The sequence below is a fragment of the Salmo trutta genome, chromosome 3, assembly GCF_901001165.1.
Source record: "Salmo trutta chromosome 3, fSalTru1.1, whole genome shotgun sequence".
In the NCBI taxonomy this organism is placed as follows: Eukaryota; Metazoa; Chordata; class Actinopteri; order Salmoniformes; family Salmonidae; genus Salmo; species Salmo trutta.
The window spans coordinates 36,359,973-36,382,834 of NC_042959.1; the positions used below are offsets into that span (position 1 = coordinate 36,359,973).

General features: G+C 41.2%; 1 long non-coding RNA gene across 2 annotated transcripts; it reads right to left on the reverse strand.

Moving 5' to 3' along the window:
* Nucleotides 1-5,615: 5,615 nt before the first annotated feature.
* LOC115174557 (uncharacterized) lies at nt 5,616-22,586 on the reverse strand. Of its 2 annotated transcripts, XR_003871801.1 has the most exons (4): nt 22,553-22,586; nt 20,479-20,541; nt 7,054-7,138; nt 5,616-5,990 (listed from the first exon to the last, which is right to left on the reverse strand). It is a non-coding gene; the product is annotated as an uncharacterized LOC115174557 (long non-coding RNA). The 2 variants fall into 2 exon arrangements; XR_003871800.1 differs by lacking the exons at nt 20,479-20,541; nt 22,553-22,586 and adding an exon at nt 8,139-8,398.
* Nucleotides 22,587-22,862: the final 276 nt, after the last annotated feature.

Below are 22,862 nucleotides of genomic sequence, written 5' to 3' on the forward strand. Positions count from 1 at the left end.
AGTGAAGGAAAAGCAGCCAACAAGTGGTAGGCTCGAGTCACTGAGCAGCTCGCGGCTGGGTTTCCCTTTGTAGTCTGTAATAGTTTGCAAGCTCTGCCACATCTGATGAGCATCAGAGCCGGTGTAGTAGGATTCAATCTTAGTCCTGTATTGAGGCTTTGCCTGTTTTATGGTTTGTCTGTCCCGCGTAGCGGTATTTCTTATAAGCGTCTGGATAAGCGTCTTTGAAAGCGGCATCTCTAGCCTTTAGTTCAGTACGGATGTAATCCATGGTTTCTGTTTGGGATATGTACGTACGATCACTGTGGGGACGACGTCGTTGATGCACTTATTGATGAAGCTGGTGACTGAAGTGATATACTCCTCAATGCCATTGGTTGAATCCCAGAAAAACAGTCCTGAAGCGTAGCATCTGCATCATCTGATTATTTCCCTATTGGGCGAGTCACTGGTACTGTCTGCTTTAGTTTTTGCTTGTAAGCAGGTATCAGGAGGATAGAATTATGGTCAGATTTGCCAAATGGAGGGCGAGGGAGAGCTTCGTATGCGTCTCTGTGTGTGGAGTAAAGGTGGTCTCTTGTTTTTTTTCCTCTGGTTGCACATGTGACATGTTGGTAGAAATTAGGTCAAACGGATTTGAGTATCTCCGCCCATGTATTTCCATCTTTTCTTCACGTGAATGACAGAGATTTGGGCCTGGTCTCAGAGAAGCAGTATATCCTATATCCTTAAAGAAAAAATCTTTGTCCAGTTCGAGGTGGGAAATTGCTGTTCTGATATCCCGAAGCTCTTTTTGGTCATAAGAGACGGTGCAGCAACATTATGTACAAAATAAGTTACAAATAATGTGAAAAAACACACAAAATAGCACAGATTGTTAGGAGCCTGTAAAACGGCAGCCATCCCCTCCGTCGCCATTATTATCCTCCATTTTTGACACTTCAATGAGGCCATTCGAATGGTTCAGACTAATAAGACGCGCTTTTTTATTTCAGCATAGAGAGAAAAGATATTTAATAAAAAGAAAAAGGAAGTTGTGTTTTTTTTGTAACATGTTTAATAGTATATCACTACATAGGCTATTCATTACACATGTGACTGAGTTGACAGCCTATTAGTAATACAGCATACATGGGCTTAATAACGATGTTTAACAACCGTCAAGTTGGTTTCTGTTCCAAGTACGACCCCTTTCATTGAGTTGGATTTATGATAGTAAGTACTATTCTGTTAAGTATGACCTAACTGTTTCTTGTTATTTCCTTTGTCACTGTTCCTCATACAACACACACATACCGTTTCTGCTGTTACATCCTGTGAACTCTGGCCTCTCATCTCTTTCCTCTCCTCCCCAGATAAGACCGAGCATATGAACAATAGTGAGACTGACTGACACAGGCAGCAGCACTGGACAGCCATGCAGGCGAAGGTAACACAACACAATTTCAGCTGTTATATACTGCGTCCTCTGTCCCCATAATTTCTCCCCTTTCCTAACTAGTTAAAACAGAGCCGCGCAAACACACAGAGTTTTTTCTGTAACATCCTGTGAACTCTGCCCCTCTCATCTCTGACAACCACAGAAGGCAGCACTGGACAGCCATGCAGGCGAAAGTAACACCACACACAGTTTCAGCCTCTCATTTCTCACTTTAAAATGGACACACATACATACTCACAGATGTGGTTGGTGTACCAGCCATATTACAGTTTTTCTCAATCGCTTCGGCTCAATTTTCGAAAGATAGTGTTTTTTCAAAACAATAAGTTCAAATCTCTGAGCAATTAGTTTCTTGTTCATACCAGATTTGAATTTCTTATTCATTTAAGCAAATTGCACGTGTTTTGGCACATGTGCAAAAGAGTAAATACAAGTGTCTACAATTTGCACAATAACTACACACACATGGCTTGCTGATCAAAACTGCTGAGTTGGTTCTCAGTGAAATTGTCATGCTCTTCACAACTTCTAAACATTCTCTCCTCGTGTGAGCCATCGCATGCAAAATGATCCATTCAATTATCAAAATCTGTCAGACATACGTACATGTATATTCCATAAATATCTATGACATGGAATGTTTGTGATGTCTGCTAAATTTGCAAATTACCTGCCAGGTGACATCGTAATGAAATAGGAATCACAATCTTTACCAATCAAGTTTGGAAGCATATATACGGAGCTTGCCCACAGCACAATCACTGCCGTTTGTGAACATGGAGGAACATCACAACCCTGAAGAGCAGCTACATGCTCGTGGAAGAGATGTCACGACTTCCACCGACATTGTTTTGTCTCATTTTCCTACACACCTGGTTCTCATTCCCCTCATTAAGTGTTGTGTATTTAACCCTCTGTCCCCCCCCCCCCCCCCATGTCTTTGTGCGGTATTGTTTAGTGTAAGTGCTTGTACACGTGTTGTTTGGTGCGCGACGGGTTTTGTACCCAATTATCTTGTTATTTTTGATGCCGTGGGTTTTGCTATTAAACTGCTCCGGCTATTACCAAGTTCGGCTCTCCTGCGTCTGACTTCCCTGCCACCGATTACGCACCCCTTACAAGAGAAAGAAGATGTGTAAGGATGCGTGGTGGTGGTGTCAGGTGAAGACATAATAGAGGAAGAGTTAGAAGGCAAAGAATAAGATTTCCTGATGAAATCAGAGCCACGATTGTGGACCATGTCATAAACCAGTGGCTGGTCGGAGAGTACAGCCTAATGTAAACAGGTCCACATCAATTGTGCAAACATTCTGTACGGATAATAGGTAAATATGTACTCGTTCTTTACTTTTGTTCCAGCATTTCATTCACAACAATACAGCAACAATTGTAAAGGTAAATGCAAGTCTGAAAATCACAATGTACTGTATGATATGTATGAGGAATATACTGTAATAAAGCACAATTTGAATACAATGTACTATATGTAACATGATCTATTTGTGAATTCTACATGTCATATATAGGACTGCACAACGACCTCATGCTGGTGATAGAGCAGCAGTATTCAGCCATCAGCAAGAACAATAAATTTGCAAGATGTTCATAGCCAACAATTCCATCAGGCTAAGAGAGATCCAAAGTGCAATCATAAATGACAACAATATCTTCGCAAATATCAATTCTGTCAGCATTTCCACTATAGACAGAGTTTTGAAAAAAAATCGAATGACTATGAAACAACTCTACAAGTTGCCATTTGAGAGGAATAGTGACAGAGTGAAGGAGCTGCGGTACCAGTATGTCCAGGTAAACCATTGGTGTGCACATGGTATATTGTACAGGGAGTTTTACTGTACTTCAATGGTGCTGTACTTCTTGAAGTTGTAGATACCCATAAGAACAGAAAACATTTCTACTTTTCTAAACTGTCTGATTCTAAAATAGGCTATGTAAAACTACACTACCGGTCAAAAGGTTGGGGTCACTTAGAAATGTCCTTGTTTTTGAAAGAAAAGCAAATTTTCTGTCCCTTCAAACAACAACAAATTGATCAGAAATACAGTGTAGACATTGTTAATGTTGTAAATGACTATTGTAGCTGGACACGGCAGATTTCTATGGAATGTCTACATAGGCGTACAGAGGCCCATTATCAGCAACCATCACTCCTGTGTTCAAATGGCACTTTGTGTTAGCTATTTCAAGTTTCATTTTAAAAGGCTAATTGATCATTAGAAAACCCTTTTGCAATTATGTTAGCACAGCTGAAAACTGTTGTTCTGATTAAAGAAACAATAAAACTGGCCTTCTTTAGAATAGTTGAGTATCTGGAGCATCAGCATTTGTGGGTTCGATTACAGGCTCAAGACGGCCAGAAACAAAGACCATTCTTCTGAAACTCGTCAATATATTCTTGTTCTGAGAAATTAAGGCTATTCTATGCAAGAAATTGCCAAGAAACTAAAGATCTCGTACAACGCTGTGTACTAACCCCTTCACAGAACAGAGCAAACTGGCTTTAACCAGAATAGAAAGAGGAGTGGGAGGCCGCGGTGCACACCTGAGCAAGAGGACAAGTACAACAGAGTGTCTAATTTGAGAAACAGACGCCTCACAAGTCCTCAAATGGCAGCTTCATTAAATAGTACTCGCAATACACCAGTCTCAATGTCAACAGTGAAGAGGCGACTCCGGGATGCTGGCCTTTGAGGCAGAGTTCCTCTGTCCAGTGTCTGTGTTCTTTTGCCCATCTTAATATTTTATTTTTATTGGCCAGTCTAAGATATGGCTTTTTCTTTGCAACTCTGCCTAGAAGGCCAGCATCCCGGATTTGTTCTGTTTGGCTGACAAATAACATTGCATGGTGGTTATATATGCTCTTCTCTCCTCTTTTTTCACATCAAACTCTAATATAACCTAATGTAAAGGGACATGAGTAGCCTAAAGTGTCTTTAAAATGTTTTATTAGCAAAATATGCATGTGTTCCATTTATGTAGGTTAACAGTGGTAATTAGTCATTCAAAACAATTCAACACTGGTAATTGAGTTAAATCAGTGACAAAAGAGCAAAACAAAACAAAAAATCAGTTTGTTCGTATATTTCTGCGGACCAGTAATATTATGTAGACCAAGAAATAAAACCATGTGGAAACATTATATTTTGGAGGAAAAAAAAGAGACTTACAATTTTTTTTTTTGCTCTACAGCTTATTGATTTAAGTCAGGTGAGGAAGAGGGCCAGGTCATGATTCAGGCATCTTTGAGACCCTTGCTGGCTAGCCAAGCAGTGGAGTACTTGCATGTGATGGAGCATTGTCCTGCATGAAGATCATGGCCTTCTTGAATGCTGAGGACTTCTTCCTGTACCACTGCTTGAAGAAAGTATCTTCCAGAAACTGCCAGTAGGTTTGGGAGTTGAGTTTCAGACCATCTTCAATCTGAAAAGGTCCAACTACCTCATCCTTAATGATAGCAGCCCATACCAGTACCCCTCCTCCACCTTGCTGGCTCCTGACTCGAAGTGGTGCCCTGTGTTCATTATTGATCCAGCCACGGGCCCATCCATCTGGTCCATCAAGAGTCACTCTCATTTCATCTGTCCATAAAACCTTTGAAAAATCTGCCTTCAGGTATTTCTTTGCCCAATCTTGACGCTTCAACTTTGAATCTTATTCAGTGGTGGTCGTGTTTCAGCCTTTTTGACCTTGGCCATGTCTCTGAGCACTTGACACCTTGTACTTCTGGACTCTCCAGGTAGGTTGCAGTTCTGGAATACGGTGGCACTGGAGGATAATGGGTTCCTGGTAGCTTGACGTTTAATTATTCTCAAGTCTTTTGCAGTTAATTTGCGCATTTTCTTCTCCATGGGTTTTTTGCGCCAAAGTTGACTATTCACAACAAAACTTTTGATTGTCCGGTGGTCACGCCTCAATAGTTTAGCTATTTCAAGAGTGTTGCATCCGTCTGAAAGGCATTTTACAATTTTTGACTTTTCAGTGTCAGTTAAATACATTTTGTGGCCCATTTTACCTGAGGTAATGAAGCTGCCTAATAATTATACACACCTTGATATAAGGTGTTATTCACTTTCGCCACACCCTCCCTCATCGCACAAATACATATCACCTGAAAATGATTAAATCCAATAAGCATTCAAGTTTATATGGTTTGGAGTTGGAAAATGTGCATCGAAATAATGATAAGATCAGAATACTCACTTGCCTAATAATTGTGCACACAGTGTAGTTTTAGCTTCAATCACCAGTAAAACAAATGAATAAAACATTCCGATTGAAATAAATGTTTGGCTGTAACAAAACAAAAAACATCTCGCTGGTGAATAATGGAACTTAAAACACAATTGTATGGTCACACAACATCTGTTCTCACCAGAGAGACCTGTCTGGTTTCTAACATTCCTGAATTTCACCTCGAAGTCGGTTAACCTTGAAATTCACCACAGCAATGATGGTGCACAGGAGAAGGAGCACTGCATTAACAATTTTCATCAGGTAGAAGAGTGTTCGCTCCAATCTGTAGAGTAATCTGTAAAAGAATAACATTGCTTTTTGAGGACACTTCAGCAAACACCACTTCAACAAAATGTTTGAAGCGGATAGGGGACACACTTTCAAATCATCCTAAATTATAAAAAAATTGATTGAGTAATTCATTCAATGATGTTACTTATAGAAGATTTGGATATGAAGCGCGAAAATGCTAATATCGGTACAAATAATAATAATAATATAGGTACCATATAGATAGCATTTGAAACCGTGGCCAGGTAAACCAAACCCAAAGCATGGGTTGCTGTCATACCTTGTCCATAGACTGCTTACAGGGTAAGGAAACCAAATGTAATTTTGTAATTTGGGTGAACATCGAGAGGGGGTATTCTTAAAAAATATATTACAATAACAGCAGGGACAGCACCATCTAGTGGTCAGAACCTGGTAATATCAGGACGTAGGATGGGACATAAACCTAACAACTTCAACTGCTAATTTCTCTGAACAGGGTTAAAGAAAACATAACTAAATTCACTGAAAATACATTACATAGGATGAAGAAACCGCAATTCCATACTGCTCCAAACACAGGAGGCTGCTGAGGGGAGGACAGCTCATAATAATGTCCGGAACGACGCTAACCACGAGCCTGTCCTCCCCAATTAAGGTGCCACCAACCTCCTGTGGTGTCAAACATAGAGAGCTGATACTGTATACCCGGTCTTGGGTTGGGATTTGCATGGCATGTGGGGGATCTGTGGGTGGTTTTTGACCATTTCTTTTCAATTCCTCATGCCTTACTCATTGTTTTGGTCCAAAATAGATGTTAGGTACTATATTTATTGAATATTATATACATCCTGTGAATTTAAAATGGTCGATTTGGGTGAAATAAACGAGCTTAATTTCTCAGAGATCAAATAATATTTCATCAAAATAATGTTGTAGGATTGCTAATTTTATCTGTTTCTAACTACAGAAACAATTGCAGAACAATCTGAGATGGTGGGTGTCATGGCATGCTGAAATAAAACGACCCTATTATTAATCCCATATTAAATCATGGACACAATGTCTGATTGTTTATGCACACTCACCTAATGGCGTCTTCAGATCTATATCTGCTGTACGCTGATATTAAGTATGAGTCTTCGGTGTCTTCGGTGGATGGCATTGACATTACTGTAGAGGAAACAAATGATTGTTTTTCACAAACTGGTGTCTATGTGAGGAAGTAAAGCATGAAATATAGGTCTATTATTTTCAGGGTGATACTTAGAAAAATGACTTCAGTTAGATTTGGAGAAACTTCAGATATCAAACTGTTTTTCAGAAGTGGGAAGTTGGAACAATACTCTTTCACATCTAGGATGGGCAGTGCTTACTATAGAAAATAAATAATACAAGTAATGTAAGAAATTATAATAAAAGTAAAAGTAAGAAATTGAGAATTTGGGACTGTAGGGTTCTATCTGCAATTTTGTCAAAATTGAGTTATTGACATAGCCTTGTTCTGTTTAATGTTCAGTACTCCAAATAACCCAATTCATGTTGTTAAGTTCAAAAGAATAGAAGCAAAGAATTGCTGCCACCATTCAAACCAATGAGCGTTCAGAACTTTAAAGGCAATTATCTCAGAATCATCTTTTTGCAGATAGAACCTTACATACAGTCCCAAGCTTTCAAAATGTTGATAATAGAGACATGGGATGGTGATGGAGCCTCCTGTCTGCACAGACCCCAAATGACCAGCATCTGTAGACAACATCCTAAATATATGTCCCTCACAAAAAGGACACCATAACATATATTATATATATATATATATATATATATATATATATTACATTACATGTTATGGTGTCCTTTTTGTGAGGGACATATATGTATGTATGTATATAATATTTATTTAATAGAATGTTTTTCTTTGAGAGACGAAACAAAAGTTATTTCAATTTTATCTCAATAAAGAAAAGTGTTTTTCTCAGTACATAAACTTTTTTTCGACAGTGACAATTAACCATGAACAACAACTGAACATAGAGCTGCTCAGTAAAATACAGTAAAATACATGCTAAAGCCCTATGCAAATAATGTCTGAACAACATGTCTCTGACTTCAAGTAAGCAAACTGAAAGGAACCATGAGACTTCATCACTTCATAGAAACATGTTTCCATTACCTGATAGTCTGGAAAAAATGATGAGGAGGACGAAAATGGAGAGATGAGGAGCCATGTGAGGGTTTGAGTCTGGGTGTGTGACTGTGTATCTATGCACACATGTGTGTGTGTGTCAAGGACCAAGAAACCAAACAAAATGACTACTTCCTAATATTCACACATCACTGTCTTAAACTCTCTTCCTGCTTCTGTTTGTGTCTACATGGCCCCTCATTGGCAGATAGCAACCTTTACTATATATGGACTACATTTAACCAAAGGTTGCTCTCTGTCACTACAATTTACATTTTCTCAGATAGACTCATTAGCTAGCATTCTACAGTAACAGGACACATGTATATGCACCCTTTCACTTTTCTTAAAAAATTCCCTATTTATTCTAAAAAATATATAAAATAATTTGTCTTCACACATCCAGATTTTCAACATTATTGAATTTATTGGATTTTCATTGCAGAACCAATATTTTTTTATTATTGAATTCTTTCCCTATCCAATTACCTGCACCCTAGCCCCATTAATGGATGAAAGGAGCCTAACGTTACTCCTTATAGTCCAAGGACCTTACATGTTCTGTTTAAAGGCAAATTGTCTCCGTAAGCCAAAACAGCCAAATACTACATCAGAACGTGAATTCATTCTCAATTGCGGTATGGTTCTAGAAACATAAATCCCTCTCTTTTATATCACGTTAAAAAAAAACTTCACAAATGCAAAATGCACACTTACTGAACACTGTTTTAACCGGTTTTATGAACACAGTTGCAGCCAAAGTATTTTTCAGTGACAACCCGTTTGTGTAGTTCGTCTCCATTTACACACAGGTGTTTGGCGATGCAGATAGCTAATTAGAACAGGTAGTCCACTCTGTCTTCCTTCTGTTTTCCGTACACAAGATCTGTACAATTGGAAATATGGCCGTGCGGGAACCCAAACCTTATAGAGGTGTGTAGTAATTTAACCTTTTGTTTTTTGAAAATGATTTCTCGCTGATATAAAATATATTTTCCTTATGTTAACAAAATCGTACCGCAAGCTATGCGTTTTCATATTTAGAGCAAGCGTCGGTGCTCTTAACAAAACTCTTCCAGTCAGAAGATACTATCGTCAGTAAGCTCTAAAGCAGTTAGGATCTATGAATGGGGTACCTACACCTACCTACCCATTCCATGCCACACTGTGCAGTCCTGTAGGGTCAGAAGGCATCCATGGTAGTTGTTTCAGTGCAGTGTTTTCAGTGAAGTGTGTGTAAATGTCTGTCACCCTAAAGCAGGCAGACCAATGGTACATATTTGTTTACTGGCCAGTTTACAGGATTCTGGTCCCATCAATTGCAAATTGAAAAGAAACTGACTTGAATAAATGGCTTTTAATAAAATGGATCCTTGTTCAGTGTGTTGATTTTATGGTCGGCCCATAGGCTCTTAGCTGACATTGAAGTCTTATGAAAAAGTTCAAATGTAGTTTACTAAAGTTCAAACAGGAAGGCTGGTCTGAATGCTCGATTAACTTAATCAAGTAAGCAGAACATAATTCACTTTGTTTTCTACTATATGTGTAAGGGCCGGTGCCGGAGATGAGAAGCAGGTACGGGGAGTCAACATTTATTCGGGAACAGACAGGTAACAAACCAGGACCAACGTCAGCACATGGGTAAACAACGACAAACGACAAATAATGCTGAAGCAGGGAACAGAGCAGGGAACCAGACAGATATAGGGGAGGTAATGACAGAGGTTATTGAGTCCAGGTGAGTCCAATAATCGCTGATGCGCGTGATGGGGGAAAGCAGGTGTGCATAATGATGGTGGCAGGAGCGCATAACGCTGGGGAGCCTGGCACCTTCGAACTCCAAAGAGGTGAAGCGGGAGCAGGAGTGACAATTTAGGCATAGTGGGAATGAATACAGACGTATCAGCAGCATTGTGTCTTGCTTCTTCTTTCCTTTCCTGTGAGTCACGTACAGAATGTCATTCACCTATTTACCTCATAGCCTATAAGCACAATAACGCACATTCCTCTTGCTTGCTGTTCAACCTATGGGCTCACTTTTGCAATTTTCACCTTGCTCTCTCTCAACCAATGGGTGTACATCTTGTGAGGTATTTATAAGTCAATTTACCCATGTTCTCTCACTTGCTTCTTTTCAGCAACAGTTGTCGAATGAGGTCCCTGCTTTCGGTGTTGTTTAAGTCATGTCAGATGCAGAAATCCAGAAATCCCAGAGGGAGAGGATATGTCTTTTTCCCAGCGATCGATCTACATCCTATCCCAGGCGATTCAGGCGATTCCTTCAGGACTAGGTTTCCCCAAAAGAAGTCAGAGAATCACATGAGGCAAGTGGGCCATTTCCCGATGCTCAACTTTGGAGAATCCCAGCTGAGGACATCAGTGGTTCCCCGCATTTCCAGCACAAGCTCCTCCTAACCGACCATGAATGTAGCCTAATCTGCTCATCTCTGCATTTCCTAGACGATGGTATCCCTTTGCTGGGAGAATAGGTTGTTTCTCCCAGAGGGAAGAAAAGGCTCCAATCGGCTTCTCCAGAGACAGGGGAAATTGTGCTGGAGGCTATCAGACATCTTTAAAAATTCTGATCCCAAGCTACAGCATATCCTTTTCATCGCATAGTTTGTGGTAGCACTTAGTATTTGCTGCAATGTTTGCTCCATGATTAACCCCAGGAGAAGAGAGCTTGATAATTACTTTAAGTTTGCGGCAGTGGTTAGCCGTCAATTCACGTCCAATGTTAATATCATTCACTTCAGCTATCAGATCTGGTTGGATTTATCGTTAATGCACATTTTACCCAGTCTCTCAAGGCTATAAATGAGGAACTCAACTGCATGGGCTTTCTTAAAATCTGAATTCATATTCCCCATCATGATGTAATGTTTCGTTGGTGAAATAATCATAATTGATTATTACTCAGTATTGTATTTATACTCTGATAAAGAACATGTGCTTCCCGCACTCTCACCTTAGAACTAACTTATTGTTCTTCAACGTTTTGAATGCCATTAACAGTTAACGTGCGCCCTCTGCGAGCTCAATGGGGTTGAGATCCGGGCTGTTCGCTGGCCATGGCAGAACACTAACATTCCTGTCTTGCAGGAAATCACGCACAGAACGAGCAGTATGGCTGGTGGCATTGTCATGCTGGAGGGTCATGTCAGGATGAGCCTGCAGGAAGGGTACCACATGAGGGAGGAGGATGTCTTCCCTATAACGCACAGCGTTGAGATTGCCTGCAATGACAACAAGCTCAGTCCGATGATGCTGTGACACACTTCCCCAGACCATGATGGACCCTCCACCTCCAAATCAATCCCGTTCCAGAGTACAGGCCTCGGTGTAACGCTCATTCCTTTGCCAGTCCTGTCAGGTCCAGCGACGGTGGGTTTGTGCCCATAGGCGACGTTGTTGCCGGTGATGTCTGGTGAGGACCTGCCTTAGAACAGGCCTACAAGCCCTCAGTCCAGCCTCTCTCAGCTTACTGCGTACAGTCTGAGCACTGATGGAGGGATTGTGCATTCCTGGTGTAACTCAGGCAGTTGTTGTTGCCATCCTGTACCTGTCGAGCAGGTGTGATGTTCTGATGTGCCGATCCTTTGCAGGTGTTGTTATACGTGGTCTGCCACTTCGAGGAATATCAGCTGTCCATCCTGTGTCCCTGTAGCTCTGTCTTAGGGGTCTCACAGTACGGACATAGCAATTTATTGCCCTGGCCACATCTGCAGTCCTCATGCCTCCATGCAGCATGCCTACCGCACGTTCATGCAGATGAGCAGGGACACTAGGCATCTTTCTTTTGGTGTTTTTCAGTGTCAGTAGAAAGGCCTCTTTAGTGTCCTAAGTTTTCATAACTGTAACCTTAATTGCCTACCGTCTGTAAGCTGTTAGTGTCTTAACGACCGTTCCACAGGTGCATGTTCATTCATTGTTTATGGTTCATTGAACAAGCATGGGAAAGAGTGTTTAAACCCTTTACAATGAAGATCTGCGAAGTTATTTGGATTTTTACGATTATTATCTTTCAAAGACAGGGTCCTGAAAAAGGGACGTTTCTTCTTTTGCTGAGTTTATGTATTACGCACTTTTGAAATGTACAGCGACACAATGCAGAAAATGGGCTGCTCTTACAGTATTTTCCCTGTACACCAAGTCAGAACCGTAGGATAAATAAAGGGGGCATATAAGCAGACAATGAAACCTCTTACAATATTAGATGGTGACATTTCTCAAAAACAGGTTATAGGCTACATGTGCAGCACCACTGAATCAGAACAGTAACGTTAGGCGAAATTAAGAGGTGAAAATATACCAAATTATTAGGGTGATGCACATGGGCTACTAACAGCTTACTACACAACATACACTTAGTATTACTTTCTTAGCTACAGTATACATATCTCTCTTGCATATTACATAATTTATGCAGCAGCATACAAGACATTTTTGGACTCATCTTGGCTTGTGATGTGCTCACTTAAACATGAAGGTGACGCGGCGGTTCTTTGTGGGCAAATTTTGTCATCAAAGTCTGGTATTCTCTGGATTTATGGTGGGAACTCAACAACAACAAAAAACACACAGACACTCCATTGAATATCAGGATACTGGTTGCTTTGCAATGCTTGCAGTTAGCCACTGATTCCTTCCAAACTACTCATTGTTGAATTTGCGATTTCCAACTTGTTGTGTAAACTTTATGTCTAATGGCCGATGACCACCGATACATTTTATCTATAATTTCTCTTCATTATTTCTCTTCATATGGATTAAAAAGGATTTGCCAGTAGATTGTCGACTTGATTCATGATGACGACTGCTAGCTAAGACTTTGAAAGTAAGATGTTGACATGATCAGTCCAATCAAAGCTACTGCACATATAATTGATATCATTTTATCTGTGACCAATGACCTTGAGCCTTCTTGGAAGGGCACTTGTAATATAACTATGGCAGAACCCAAAGGGCTGAAATTATGGATGTCTACCCTTACTAAGGACGTAAACTTGGCGATGACGTAGTGTCCCCATGAGTGACAGAACACTGAGCCAATCACGGCGCAATGCTCCTATTTTTTGCTGGCTCGCTCCACCATCACAGAAAGCACTGAGCTAGGCTGAAACACCTGCATTTTGGAGCTGCCTTACTCAAGAAAACAACAAAGAGACCCTGTGTGTATGTAGCTTATTTTAATAAATTATATATTTTAATAAATGATATATATACAGTGAAGGAAAAAAGTACTTGATCCCCTGCTGATTTTGTACGTTTGCCCACTGACAAAGAAATGATCAGTCTATAATTTTAATAGTAGGTTTATTTGAACAGTGAGAGACAGAATAACAACAAAAAATCCAGAAAAACGCCTGTCAAAAATGTTATAAAATGATTTGCATTTTAATGAGGGAAATAAGTATTTGACCCCCCTGCAAAACATGACTTAGTACTTGGTGGCAAAACCCGTGTTGGCAATCACAGAGGTCAGACGTTTCTTGTAGTTGGCCACCAGGTTTGCACACATCTCAGGAGGGATTTTGTCCCACTCCTCTTTGCAGATCTTCTCCAAGTCATTAAGGTTTTGAGGCTGACGTTTGGCAACTCAAACCTTCAGCTCCCTCCACAGATTTTCTATGGGATTAAGGTCTGGAGACTGGCTAGGCCACTCCAGGACCTTAATGTGCTTCTTCTTGAGCCACTCCTTTGTTGCCTTGGCCGTGTGTTTTGGGTCATTGTCATGCTGGAATACCCATCCACGACCAATTTTCAATGCCCTGGCTGAGGGAAGGAGGTTCTCACCCAAGATTTGACGGTACATGGCCCCGTCCATCGTCCCTTTGATGCGGTGAAGTTGTCCTGTCCCCTTAGCAGAAAAACACCCCTAAAGCATAATGTTTCCACCTCCATGTTTGATGGTGGAGATGGTGTTGTTGGGGTTATAGGCAGCATTCCTCCTCCTCCAAACACAGCGAGTTGTCAAAGAGCTCCATTTTGGTCTCATCTGACCACAACACTTTCACCAGTTGTCCTCTGAGTCATTCAGATGTTCATTGGCAAACTTCAGACGGGCATATATATGTATTCTTGAGCAGGGGGACCTTGCGGGCGCTGCAGGATTTCAGTCCTTCACGGCGTAGTGTTACCAATTGTTTTCTTGGTGACAATGGTCCCAGCTGCCTTGAGATCATTGACAAGATTCTCCCGTGTAGTTCTGGGCTGATTCCTCACCGTTCTCATGATCATTGCAACTCCACGAGGTGAGATCTTGCATGGAGCCCCAGGCCGAGGGATATTGACAGTTCTTTTGTGTTTCTTCCATTTGCGAATAATCTCACCAAATGTTGTCACCTTCTCACCAAGCTGCTTGGCGATGGTTTTGTAGCCCATTCCAGCCTTGTGTAGGTCTACAATCTTGTCCCTGACATCCTTGGAGAGCTCTTTGGTCTTGGCCATGGTGGAGAGTATGGAATCTGATTGATTGATTGCTTCTGTGGACAGGTGTCTTTTTTACAGGTGACAAGCTGCGGTTAGGAGCACTCCCTTTAAGAGTGTGCTCCTAATCTCAGCTCGTTACCTGTATGAAAGACACCTGGGAGCCAGAAATCTTTCTGATTGAGAGGGGGTCAAATACTTATTTCCCTCATTAAAATGTAAATCAATTTTTAAAATATTTGGCATGCGTTTTTCTGTATTTTTTTGTTGTTATTCTGTCTCTCACTGTTGAAATAAACCTACCATTACAATTATAGACTGATCTTCTCTTTGTCAGCGGGCAAACATACAAAATCAGCAGAGGATCAAATACTTTTTCCCCCACTGTATTTCCCTCATTAAAATGCAAATCATTTTATAACATTTTTGACATGCGTTTTTCTGGATTTTTTTGTTGTTATTCTGTCTCTCACTGTTCAAATAAACCTACCATTACAATTATAGACTGATCATTTCTTTGTCAGTGGGCAAACGTACAAAATCAGCAGGGGATCAAATACTTTTTCCCCCTCACTGTGTATATATATATATATATATATATTTTTTTTTTTTTAAATATTGTTTGCACACTGATATGTGCCAAAATAACATGCAAAACAGGCAAGCCCCCTCCCCCAAAAATATTTATATATACACTACCGTTCAAAAGTTTTTGTCCATTAAAATAACAGAAATACAGTGTAGACGTTGTTAATGTTATAAATGACTATTGTAGCTGGAAACTTCCGATATTTTTAATGGAATATCTACATAGGTGTACAGAGGCCCATTATCAGCAACCATCACTCCTGTGTTCCAATGGCACGTTGTGTTAGCTATTTCAAGTTGATCATTTTAAAAGGCTAATTGATCATTAGAAAACCCTTTTGCAATTATGTTAGCACAACTGAAAACTGTTGTTCTGATTAAAGAAGCAATAAAACCGGCCTTCTTAAGACTAGTTGAGTGTCTGGAGCATCAGCATTTGTGGGTTCGATTACAGGCTCAAAATGGCCTTTCTTCTGAAACTCGTCAGTCTATTCTTGTTCTGAGAAATGAAGGCTGTTCCATGCGAGAAATTGCCAAGAAACTGAAGATCTCGTATAGAACAGCGCAAACTGGCTCTAACTAGAATAGAAAGAGGAGCGGGAGGCCCCACTGCACAACTGAGCAAGAGGACAAGTACATTATAGTGTCTAGTTTGAGAAACAGACGCCTCACAAGTCCTCAACTGGCAGCTTCATTAAATTGTACCTGCAAAACACCAGTCTCAACGCCAACAGTGAAGAGGTGACTTTGGGATGCTGGCCTTTGAGGCAGAGTTCCTCTGTCCAGTGTCTGTGTTCTTTTGCCCACCTTAATCCTTTTTGCGGGTACTATTTAATGTAGCTTCCAAAAATAACCTATTGTATAAAAGTGATATTGCCCTCGAAGCCGGTGTTTGGAGGAGATATTAGCAAGGTTTGCCAGCCCTTGACTTTGTCTCGGGGCTAACAACACCCGTGCCAATATCCTCCAAACACTGGCTTTTCATTATCACTTAAATTACACCGCCGTGTATTTAACTCCCGTCCACTGGTCTGCGCAGGCCGATTTCTGTTGTGCTGTTCGCAGCTATATGGTTGCATAGGCGTAGATTCAAACTAAGGTGAAAATAAGCAGTTTATCGAATGGCCTCGCTGACACTCCATCGCCAGCAATCATGGATTGGTATCATATAAAAATCAAACATGTTTCCTAAAGTCTATAAGCTAGCCACTCATATTTTACATTAAGTGGTGATTTGCAACATCAGGCATTTTATCAATTGATATGTCAGCAATTCAATATTTTTATATTTCATGCTTTGAGCTCAGTAGACCTATTGCCTTTAACTCGTCACTTTAGGCATTGTCACGTGTGCTCCCTCTCCGGCCTCTAGGTCACCAGGCTGCTCGTTATGGCGACACCTGTCACCAGCATTACGCACATAATGACACTCACCTGGACTCCATCACCTCCTTGATTACCTGCCCTTTATATGTCACTCCCTTTGGTTTCTTCCCCAGTCATCATTGTTGCTGTTTCATGTTGGTGCGTTGTTCATGTTTCTTGTTTTGTTCATTTATTAATTAAATCTATTCACTCCCTGAACTTGCTTCCTGACTCTCAGCGTACATCGTTACAGAATGACGACTTAACAAAGGGAAGCATCAGGGAGTGTTTTATTTTGGGTGTTGGAGGTGATGTCGGGTCCGGGTGTCCGAATGTAAATGGGCCTCCCGAGTGGCGCAGTGGTCTAAGGCACTGCATTGTAGTGCTAGCTGTGCGACTAGAGTTTCTGGGTTCGAGTCCAGGCTCTGTCGCAGCCGGCTGCTACCCGGGAGACCCATGGGGCGGTGTGCAATCGGCCCAGCGTCTTCCGGGTTAGGGGAGGGTTTGGCCGACAGGGATGTCCTTGTCCCATCACGCACTAGCGACTCCTGTGGCGGGCCAGGGGCAGTGCATGCTGAGATGGTCGCCAGGTGCACAGTGTTTCCTCCAACACATTGGTGCGGCTGTCTTCCGGGTTAAGTGGGCATTGTGTCAAGAAGCAGTGCTGCTTGGTTGGGTTGTGTTTCGGAGGACGCATGGCTCTCGACCGTCGCCTCTCCTGAGTCCTTACGGCAGTTGCAGCGACGAGACAAGACTGTAACTACCAATTGGATAAGACGAAATTGGGGAGAAAATGGTAAGAGTTACAAATAATAATAAAAAACAAGTTGTTCGTATAAGATGCAATGAGCATCCTCAACTTCCTGGAATCCAATGTAGCTTTTTCTTCCTCTTGTGTGTGGGTATACAGGCTAATTAGGATATTATTGGTATAAAAGCTAGACTTGCAGATGCAAGCAACATGTTTTTCTTTACTACCACTATGGAGTTCTTACTTCTTACACTGTTTGTTAATATAAATTATTGTTTATGTAGAGCCAGATTGTGAAGTGCAGATCCCATCACATTCTATTTCTATAGCGCATCCACTTGTTCTAGACACTGTTTACGTAGCCAGCATGACATCATTGTCAGACAAACTTGAAGGGGACTACAGTAGCCAGTTACATTATGGGGTGTAGGCAGGATACTCAAAAATACAGTTGGAATGGTGTCATTAGGTAGGCTATTAATTTTCATCTTAGAGTAATATAAATATCCCGTGAGTAATATTAGCCAAAACATTTACTCTTCAGAGAGCTTCCCATTTGGACCGTCAGGTTTGGCACGTCGTTTCTACTTGATCCTGGGCATTCTGAAGAGTCTCCAGCACACCAGGATTGATGAGACAAGAAATCGGAGTGTTTAGTTACACACATGCCATCTTCTGCTGCATCGTGAGTCTGATGTTCTACCTGCATCGTCATTCTGATGTTCTACCTCCTTGTCCCATTCTCGACAGCCAGGACATTAACTGTCTATTGACAGTAGGCATCTTCCGCAACAGCCACATCAGTCACTGTGCGTTCTGGGAAGAGCATGTGTTTCCTCGACATCTGCTTGCTCAGTGTTTTTCTTTTCTCTCCGTCAGCCCGCAAATGGAACAACTCAGCTTCAGTATACTCCGGCTCAAAGCGATATGGCACAACAGTACCATTCTGAAAATAAGGCAGGTCTCCAATTTCCTTTTCTTTCTCGATCTGACATTCTTTAATTGCTTTTGACGAGGGCAACAAATAATGTGAGGGAGTGAGAACAGAAAATTTATTACATCCTTCAACCACGCCCACCTCGGAAGTCCCAGATACTGACTCTCGACGGGCATTAATATTCTTCCTGAATTTCAATATGAAACAATTTGTCAACTTGCCTACTGAAATAAGTTAGCTGAAAAATTGTGCAGAGAAAGTCATTACAAGGACTATTGCGATCATGGGATACCTGTTTGGGAGGTATTTATGATGGACTTTGACGTTGCATAGGGCTTCAATGGAGAAGGCGGGGAAAGAATCAGCTTATTACCTACGTACATCTGAATACTCAGGCAATGGACCTAAAAACAGTCTGGGGTACTGATGGAAGACCAGGTAAGTGTTATAAAGAGGCCAGAAGTGTTTTTGGGTGAACTTCCCCTTTAAGCATTCTAAATTGGGTTCCAGGGGTACTATCATAATAGCTTGCACTTAAACTCAATACTTTCTCATTCTTTATGCAAATATACTGTAAATTCATGCCCAACCCCACTCTGCTACTCACTCTCTTCATCTGTTACACTATAACATTCTGTCTCCTGTTTTTCATTCACAGGCCAGTGGCAGGTTTTCTTCAACTAACCCGGAGTTTCTCCTCCTCTTTAGCTGAAACCTGCAGACTGATGGAGGTGTCACACATGGAGTGTCCTTTTCTTGAAGAGCCAGTTGATACTGAAGCACAAATACTCCGCAGAAATCTCAGTCGGGAGAGGGTAATCAGACCCTGCTTGGATGTTTTATGATTCCCTGATGATTATCTGTTTCTGTTTTTCTGCACAATCGATCAATATTCTCAGCCCTCATATCGTTCATATGACACATCGTGGACATGCTCTTAGTTGGGAACAAATTCTTTGTGTTGCACTTTGGGGTTTTTTTGCCAACGGGAGTTTTCTATATAACATTGGTGACGCTGAGCATATTTCCAAGGCAACAGTCTGTCAGGCTGTCAGAAATGTGACTCTTGCCCTGAAACGTTTACTGTACACTTTTGTGGTGTTCTCAAGTCACAGACCCACAAGACTCATCAAGGAAGAATTGCAGGTATCATTCTAAGCAATAATTTATTTATTTAGTATGACGCTTGACGCTTGACGCACTAATCAGTTAATTTGAAATATTTTTAAGTTTCCAGGTATGATTGGCTGCATAGATGGCACTCATATTCCTATCACAGCTCCTCAAGTAAATGAAAAGGAGGTCTTTCCACAGCACTAATGTGCAGGTAGGCCTAAAGAGTAGCCTTTATCATTCCAAATGAAAATACTTCACAATACATCTACTCCAGCTAATTACTGTTCTGCACTGTGAAGATCATATGTGATGCAGCCCACATCATCAGCAACGTGGAAGCAAAGTGGCCTGGGTCTGTGCATGACTAGCGCATTTTTCGTGAGTGTACACTGAGCGCTAGATTTGCCCGTTGTGAGTTTATATCTATAGCTATGTCCTATTATAATCAATATTTGGTTTCCTCCTATTGCAACTGAAAATGTAAACTGAATCCTCATATTATCATAGGTGAGTTCAATGGTTACCTGCTCGGTGACAGAGCTGCCAGCCCTATTTTCTGACCCCTTACCCTGATCCTGAGCCCGGCCCGCAGCAACGTTATAACTTGGCTCACTGCAGGACACGAGCCAGGGTAGAGATGACCATTGGGATGCTCAAGGCCTGGTTCCAGTGCCTTCGAAGGCTCATGGTCACCCCAGAAAGGGCATGTGACATTATTATGGCATGTGTGATTCTCTACAACAATGTCACAATTAGAGGAGAACAATGTCCTACTCAACCAGTGAACAACCCTGATAACGATCCTGACCACCCCGATGACGCACGAGATGGAAGAACAGTCAGAGACACAATATGCAACCATCATTTTTTCTATTGGCTCTAACGGAGGTCAAATTTGAACATGTCCAGCAAGCACAAATCTGGAGACTTGTATGTATAAAGGCATTTAGGTGTTACTTTCAAATAGACAATATTAAATACTGGCAGTGTTGGAATGGCTGAAAAATGAAAAAAATATTGCTTAGAAAATTTCACTAACTACTTAAACATGTGACATGTTGAATGTAGCCACTGAATGCTGTTTAATTAGGTAGGGTAGGCTAAACAACATCACAATTGCTTGTAATGAAATTCTAGCTTACCTGTTTGAAGTATATTTCGTCTTCAGTTGCTGCCAAGTACGTTTTGTGCTTGTTGGGTTGCACCTGCATAAATAAACACACACACACACACACACATATAAATGTTGAATAAGTCGAACAAACAAGATTTTCCATGTGTAATTTCATTCTACAATGTAGAAAATACTAAAAAAAAAAAAAAACCTTGAATGAGTAGGTGTGTCCAAACTTTTGACTGATACTGTACATCACAGCGGCAGGTAGCCTAGTGGTTAGAGTTAGAGCGTTGGACTAGTAACTGAAAGGTTGCAAGATTGAATCCCCGAGCTGACAAGGTAAAAATCTGTCTTTCAGCCCCTTAAACAAGGCAGTTAACCCACTCTTCCTAGGCTGTCCTTGAAAATAAGAATTTGTTCTTAACTGACTTGCCTAGTTAAATAAAGGTAAAATAAACAACAAAAATCACAGAAGATTGAAATATAACAAAACTGTTTGACAGAACATCGGATTTTCGGCAGGTTTTTTGAAATAATGTTAATTATGAAAAAATATGAATAACGTTCCACCCATGAAGCCACAAAGGTAATTTGACTACAGGAAAGGTCTACCTTCATCAGGTAAGCAGAACATAATTCACTTTGTTTCCAGTTATACAGGCATAGTGGGAATGAATACAGACGTATCATCAGCATAGCATCTTGCTTCTTCTCTCCTTTCCTATGAGCCACTTACGGAATATCATTAATCTATTTACCTCATAGCCTATAAGCACAATAAAGCACCTTCCTCATGGTTGTTGTTCAACCTATGGGCTCACTCTTGCAAGTATCACATTCCTCTCTCTCAACCAATGGGCGTAAATCATGTTCACTTTCTGTTTTTCAGCAACAGTTGTCGACAGCCATCCACCTCCCCACCACCAGCATAATAACCTTTAAGGCCCATCATTGGAACTCCTTTCGCACAGCGGAGGGTTTTCGATGCCAGCTGCCCAGCATAGGGCTACCTGTCATTATCATCTGGCTCCGAGGAGCATCCCTTGGAGACGAGGTCATGCCCCAAACTATTTAATAAAATTGAACTTGTTATTCACCCAGATCAAGGGAAGGCATGAGCGCCCAAACTCTGCCTTCTCCCTACAGCCATATTCAGCCATTAGCTTCGCCCACGACTGGCTCATGTGAACTACAATCCCGCCGCTGTGTTTTAACATTGAGAAATGTCAATAATCATCTTTTGCAATATGGCTTTCGAAACATAAGGCCCTTATCTTTCATCGGCGAGAATTAATCCTTCAAATAAAAAAGCTACACTTACTGTTGCATTTTTGCCCAGATCCATACAGCTTTGGATCCCTCCATCTGACGAAACTACACTTGCGCTACACTTCCCGAGTTACACTTACACACAGGTGTTCGGAGCATGCTAGATAGCTAATTAGCACAGGTTACCTCTTGTCTTTCATTTGTTTTCCGTAAACAAGCGCTGTAACATGGGGACATGGCTGTGTGGGGACACAAACCCTAACATGGTATGTATCAATTTAACCTTTTGGTTTGTAGAAAATTATTTCTCGCTAATATGAAAGTCTGATTATTATTTTTTTTTACCCCCTTTTGATCCCAATTTCAATTAAATCAAATCAAATTTTATTGGTCACATACACATGATTAGCAGATGTTGATGCGAGTGTAGCGAAATGCTTGTGCTTCTAATTCCGACAGTGCAGTAATATCTAACAAGTAATCTAACAAATTCCCCAACTACCTAATACACACAAATCTAAAGGGGTGAATGAGAATATGTACATATAAGTATATGGATGAGCGATGGCCGAGCGGCATAGGCAAGGTGTAATAGATGGTATGAAATACAGTATATACATGTGCTCTGAGTAATGTAAGATATGTAAACATTATTAAAGTGCCATTGTTTAAAGTGCCTAGTGATCCATTTATTAAAGTGTCCAGTGATTGGGTCTCAATGAAGGCAGCAGCCTCTCTGAGTTAGTGATAGCTGTTTAGCAGTCTGATGGCCTTGAGATAGAATCAGTTTTTCAATCTCTCGGTCCCAGCTTTGATGCACCTGTACTGACCTCGCCTTCTGGATGATAGCGGTGTGAACAGGCAGTGTCTCGGGTGGTTGTTGTACTTGATGATCTTCTTGGCCTTCCTGTGACATCGGGTGCTGTAGGTGTCATGGAGGGCAGGTAGTTTGCCCCCGTGATGCGTTGTGCAGACCACACCACCCTCTGGAGCCTTGCGGTTAAGGGCGGTGCAGTTGCCGTACAGCCAGACAGGATGCTCTCGATTGCGCATCTGTAAAAGTTTGTCAGCGTACCCCACCGTGCTTGGGGAGGAAAGAGTATCAAGAAGTGCTGTTTGACTTGATTATCCAAAAAAACA